The following is a 6,676-nucleotide window of genomic DNA, read 5'->3' on the forward strand; positions in this document are numbered from 1 at the left end:
GCTATTGAAATCTCTTCAATTTTTTTCTACACACGTCTTTTTTTCGGGGGTCTATAGCCATTATGTGGCATAGGGGTTACATCCCGTACGAAAGTTAATAGTATACCACTTCTGCGAATAGCTCGTAATGCTGCGTCTCTTCCGAGACCGGGACCTTTAATCATGACTTCTGCTCGTTGCATACCTTGATCTACTACTGCACGAATAGCATTTGCTGCTGCGGTTTGAGCAGCAAACGGCGTCCCTCTTTTTGTACCTTTGAAGCCACAAGTACCAGCAGAGGACCAAGAAACCACTCGCTCTCGTACGTCTGTAACAGTCACAATGGTATTATTGAAACTTGCTTGAATATGAATAACCCCCTTTGGTATTTTACGTATACTCTTACGTGAACTAGTACGTCCACGTGAACTCTTTTTCTGTATAGCTTTTGCCATATTTTATCATCTCATAAATTTGAGTCAGAGATATATGGATATATCCATTTCATGTAAAAAAAGATCCCCCTTCTTATTTGTATATTGGGTCTTTAACGAGTCTTATTATCCTTGTCTTTGTTTATGTCTTGGGTTGGAACAAATTACTATAATTCGTCCCCGACGACGGATTAGTCAACATTTTTCACAAATTTTACGAACAGAAGCTCTTATTTTCATATTTGCCACTCCTTACTTTAATTTTGAATCCATTTCTTGGAAGAAAATAAGTTTCTTGAAATTTTCGATTTCAAATCGTATTTCTGCGAAAGAAATAGTGAAAACACCTAATCTTTCGAATCTTTGTTGCGGAGTCGATAAATTATACGACCTCTGGTTGAATCATAACGACTTACTTCAATTTTGACTCAATCTCCTGGCAATATTCTTATAAAACTACGTCAGATCTTTCCTGAAACATAACCTAGAATCATATCTTCATTATCTAAACGAACCCGGAACATGCCGTTGGGAAGCGATTCAGTAATTAAACCTTCATGAATCCATTTTTTTTCTTTCATTCCAGGTAAAACCTCCTTGAAGTATCAACTAGTGGAGGAAGAACCCTATTAGACAACCCACCCCTTATCTTTTCTTTTTCACAAAAAAGAAGTTTCCTATTCAATTCGGATATTAGAAAGATTACCATATATAACACAAAATTTCTCCGCCTATTCTTTCTAGTCGAGCCTCTCGGTCTGTCATTATACCCCGAGAGGTAGAAAGAATTACAACTCCCATCCCGCCTAAAATTCTAGGAATTCTTTGATAGTTAGAATAGATTCGGAGACCCGGCCGACTTATCCGTTGTAAATTTAAAAGATTTCGATAAGTACTTTTCCTATTCCTTCTATGTAGTAGGGTTAAAACCAAAAAATATTTGTTGTTTTCTCGATGTTTTCTCACGTTTTCGATAAAACCCTCTCGTAAAAGTATTTTAACAATACTTTGGCTGATATTAGTAGATGCTACTCGAACCAGGCTTTTTCTATACATATCGGCATTTCATATAGAGGTTATTATGCCAGCAATAGTATCACTACCCATGATTAATTAAAATGATTGGTGCCTCCAAATTTGGATATAATCAACATGCTTTTTTACGTATTTTTTTTTATTTTACGTATTTTTTTTTAGAAATTATGAATATTCATTTTGAAAGGTATATACGTGAGACAAAATCTACTAAATGAATCTTAATCTATTTATTTTAAATACCCTACTATAACCTATAACCATATCGTGGTCTCGTTTTATAATACCTCGGGAACTAATGAAACTATTTTAGTAAAATTGAACTGTCTCAATTCTCGGGCAATCGCACCAAAAACTCGAGTTCCTTTTGGATTTCCTTCTTGATCAATCACAAGTGCAGCATTGTCATCATATCGTATTATCATACCGTTGTCACGTTTAAGTTCTTTACAAGTACGTACAATTACAGCTCTGACCACTTCTGATCTTTCTAGAGGCATGTTTGGAACTGCGTCTTTGATCACAGCAACAATAACGTCACCAATATGAGCATATCGACGATTGCTAGCTCCTATGATTCGAATACACATCAATTCTCGAGCCCCGCTGTTATCTGCTACATTCAAATGGGTCTGAGGTTGAATCATATCATTTTATTTTATTTATTTTTTTTGATCTGTTTTTTACAATACAAAGTTCGAAGAAAAAAAGAAATATTATTTGTTCAAAAAAAGAAACCTGCACCCGCTATTTTTAAGGCCTATTTCTTTTTTTTCCCGAAATAATGAATTGAGCTCGTATAGGCATTTTAGACGCTACTATTGAAATAGCCCTTCTGGCTATATTTTCTGTTACTCCACCCATTTCATAAAGGATTCGACCTGGTTTAACAACAGCTACCCAATATTCAGGAGAGCCTTTACCTGAACCAAAGTTGCTTAAATAGAAATAAAAAGCAACTACAGGATAGACGAAACCTAGAAATCGATCACTGATCCAATTTGAGTACCTCTACAGGATAGACCTCAACAGAAAACTGAAGAGTAACAGCAGCAAGTGATTGAGCTCAGTAGTTGCTCATATAAAATTATTGACTCTAGAGATATAGTAATATGGAGAAGACAAAATTGTGTCAAGCACCGACAGAACCGGAAGCGCCCCTTCTTTCAAAGAGAAGAGGACGGATTATTCACATTTCATTTGATGGTCAGACGCGAATTGAAAGCTAAGCAGTGGTAATTCTAAAGATTCCCCGGGGGAAAAATAGAGATGTCTCCTACGTTACCCATAATATGTGGAAGTATCAACGTAATTTCATAGAGTCATTCGGTCTGAATGCTACATGAAGAACATAAGCCAGATGATGGAACGGGAAGACCTAGGATGTAGAAGATCATAAAATGAGTGATTCGGCAGATTTTGATTTCTATATATCCACCCATGTGGTACTTCATTATACCATATATATAAGATCCATCTGTATAGATATCACCATCTACATCCAGAAAGCCGTATGCTTTGGAAGAAACTTGTACAGTTTGGGAAGGGGTTTTGATTGATAAAAAAGAAGAATCTACTTCAACCGATATGCCCTTAGGCACGGCCATACATAACATAGAAATCACACTTGGAAAGGGTGGACAATTAGCTAGAGCAGCGGGTGCTGTAGCGAAACTGATTGCAAAAGAAGGGAAATCGGCCACATTAAAATTACCTTATGGGGAGGTCCGTTTGATATCCAAAAATTGCTCAGCAACAGTCGGACAAGTGGGGAATATTGGGGTGAACCAGAAAAGTTTGGGTAGAGCCGGATCTATGCGTTGGCTAGGTAAGCGCCCTGTAGTAAGAGGAGTAGTTATGAACCCTGTAGACCATCCACATAGGGGTGGTGAAGGGAGGGCCCCAATTTGTAGAAAAAAACCCACAACCCCTTGGGGTTATCCTGCACTTGGAAAAAAAAGTCGAAAAAGGAATAAATATAGTGATAATTTGATTCTTCGTCGCCGTAGTAAATAGGAGAGAAAATAGAATTTCTTTCTTCGTCTTAAAAAAAATAGGAGGAAGCTGTGACACGTTCACTAAAAAAAAAATCCTTTTGTAGCGAATAATTTATTAAAAAAATAAATAAGCTTAACACAAAAGAAGAAAAAGAAATAATAATAACCTGGTCCCGGGCATCTACCATTATACCCATAATGATGGGCCATACTGTTGCTATCCATAATGGAAAGGAACATTTACCTATTTATATAACAGATCGTATGGTAGGACACAAATTAGGAGAATTTGCGCCTACTTTAAATTTCCGAGGACATGCAAAAAGCGATAATAGATCTCGTCGTTAAAAAACGTTTGTTTATGTATAATAATATATATAGATATCTATCATTGATTAGTAGGAGACGGACTTTATGTTAAATAAGAGAACAACAGAAGTATACGCTTTAGGTCAACATATATCTATGTCTGCTCACAAAGCGCGAAGAGTAATTGATCAAATTCGGGGGCGTTCCTACGAAGAAACACTTATCATATTAGAACTCATGCCTTATCGAGCATGTTATCCCATTTTTAAATTAGTTTATTCGGCAGCAGCAAATGCTAGTTCCAATATGGGTTCGAGTGAAGCCAATTTAGTTATTAGTAAAGCCGAAGTAAATAAAGGTACGATCATAAAGAGATTAAAACATCGAGCTCGCGGGCGTAGTTTTGCGATACAAAAACCGACCTGCCATGTAACTATTGTAATGAAAGATATATCCTTAGATGAATATATAGATACCGACTCTATTACATGGTCACAAAAAGCTAAATGGAAAAAAAAGGATACAACTATGTCGTATTATGATATGTATAGTAATGGGGGAACATGGGATAAAAAATAAATCCAATTGGTTTCAAACTTGGTACAACCCAAGGTCATCATTCCCTTTGGTTCGCACAACCAAAAAATTATTCTGAGGGTCTGCAAGTAGATCAAAAAATAAGAAATTATATCAAGAATTATGTACAAAAAAATACGAAAACATCTTCTGGCGTCGAGGGAATTGCACGTATAGAGATTCAAAAAAGAATAGACCTAATCCAAATCATAATCTATATGGGATTTCCAAAAATATTAATTGAAAGTCGACCCCGAGGAATCGAAGAATTACAGATGAATTTACAAAAAGAATTTCATTCTGTAAATCGAAAACTTAACATTGCTATCACACGAATTGAAAAGCCTTATGGAAACCCTAATATTCTTGCAGAATTTATAGCCGGACAATTAAAAAATAGAGTTTCTTTTCGCAAAGCAATGAAAAAGGCTATAGAATTAACTGAACAAGCAGATACAAAAGGAATTCAAGTGCAAATTGCAGGACGTATCGACGGAAAAGAAATTGCGCGTGTTGAATGGATCAGAGAGGGTAGGGTTCCACTACAAACCATTCGAGCTAAAATTGATTATTGTTCATATACAGTTCGAACAATCTATGGGGTATTAGGCATAAAAATTTGGATATTTATAGAAGGTGGATAATAAACCTTTATTTCCCTTTGCATTCTATCCAGCGATGGAACAAAAAATGATAAATTCGTTTATTCTTTTTTTTATGTTCAATAAAAAAACGAACAATTATAATTTTATAGAGTTTAATAAAAATTCAATGAATCTTTTGATAAAATTGCTATGCTTAGTGTGTGACTCGTTGGTTTTTTGAGGGTTAGTATAAAAAACCAGCCTCATAGTATAAACAAATAACTATAGAAGTAATAACCAACTCATCAGTTCGTATTATCTGGATCCAAAGAACCAGTCAAGATATGATATATTGGTCATATTGTTGTAGCAACTGATATCTTTTTTATTAAAAAAATTTCTAAGTTGTCAATGAAATCAAAAAGAAAGGGTATGGATAAATGGAAGGATGAGAGAAAGAAAGAAAAAGAATAAAGAATATTGATGATATAGATATAGAATTCCAATATGTAAGGTCTATGAGTCATCTCAGAAAAAATCTGCATAATAAAGCATCAATACGGATTCATCATTAAATGGATCTGCTCATCGAACAAAAAATAAAGAGCTTCGAGCCAATAAAGACTAAGAATATTGACTCAAAAACTAATAGCTCCGTTGTAGAATTCAGACCTAACCATTAATTAAGAAGCGATGGGAACGATGGAACCTGTGAATTAAAAAGATTTTAGTGAAAAAGAATTCGAATGATTCATTGATCGAGATGGCGGAACCGGCCAGAGACCAATTCATCTATTCGGAAAAATTATGAACTAATGAGAGAACTGAAATAGAAATTGAAAGAGTAAATATTCGCCCGCGAAAACTTTATTTTCTTGGATTGCTAAAATTGGGTCAATCCAATAAGATAAAGAGTAAAACAAAAGAAAGATTTGTTTTAACATTATAAAACATTCTTTTAACATTATAAAACATTCTAAAATAGATAAATAAAAAATAGATAAATATAAGAAAAAATAGTTATTTAATATATTTATATTTAGTTATCGATAAAAACAAGATATACAAATTAATAATATATTTAATCTAGATTTAATGAAATCCATGATTCAGTATATTAATTATTAAAGTTAATTCAAATTATTTTCTATCTGAATTGAATTCAAAATCTTGAATTTGAATTGATTTATTCGCGAGGAGCTGGATGAGAAGAAACTCTCACGTCCGGTTCTGTAGTAGAGATGGAATTCAAAAAAAACCATCAACTATAACCCCAAAAGAACCAGATTCCGTAAACAACATAGAGGAAGAATGAAGGGAATGTCTTATCGAGATAATACTATTTGTTTTGGTAAATACGCTCTTCAGGCACTTGAACCCTCTTGGATCACATCTAGACAAATAGAAGCGGGTCGACGAGCAATGACACGAAATGCACGTCGCGGTGGAAAAATATGGGTCCGTATATTTCCAGATAAACCAGTTACAGTAAGGCCCGCTGAAACACGTATCCAACATAACAAATTAAATTAGGGGTAAATAAATAAATAAATAACTGAGGGTTGTTGGACTCTAAAAGATGATAATGGAAATCACCGGCGGAGAGAGGCGGCAACCACCCTCGGAAACCTTTCTTCCTCTCTCACCTCATTCTCCAAGTCGTAAAACCTTGTTGAGAACTACTAGTTTTAACCCGAACTAAAACCGGTTTGGAAACTAGTTTGAGAAAACCCAATTAGGACCCAGCCCAAACCATAGG

The 6,676-nt window shown here is 34.9% G+C and overlaps 1 pseudogene; it reads right to left on the bottom strand.

Annotated features, from left to right (window-relative positions):
• Positions 1–1,576: 1,576 nt before the first annotated feature.
• LOC143634043 (large ribosomal subunit protein uL14c pseudogene) lies at positions 1,577–3,673 on the bottom strand (annotated as a pseudogene).
• Between the last annotated feature and the right edge of the window lie 3,003 nt (positions 3,674–6,676).

This window comes from Bidens hawaiensis, unplaced genomic scaffold (genome assembly GCF_021521415.1).
Source record: "Bidens hawaiensis isolate Kalapana, Puna unplaced genomic scaffold, B.hawaiensis_p1.1 tig00006968_1, whole genome shotgun sequence".
NCBI lineage: Eukaryota > Viridiplantae > Streptophyta > Magnoliopsida > Asterales > Asteraceae > Bidens > Bidens hawaiensis.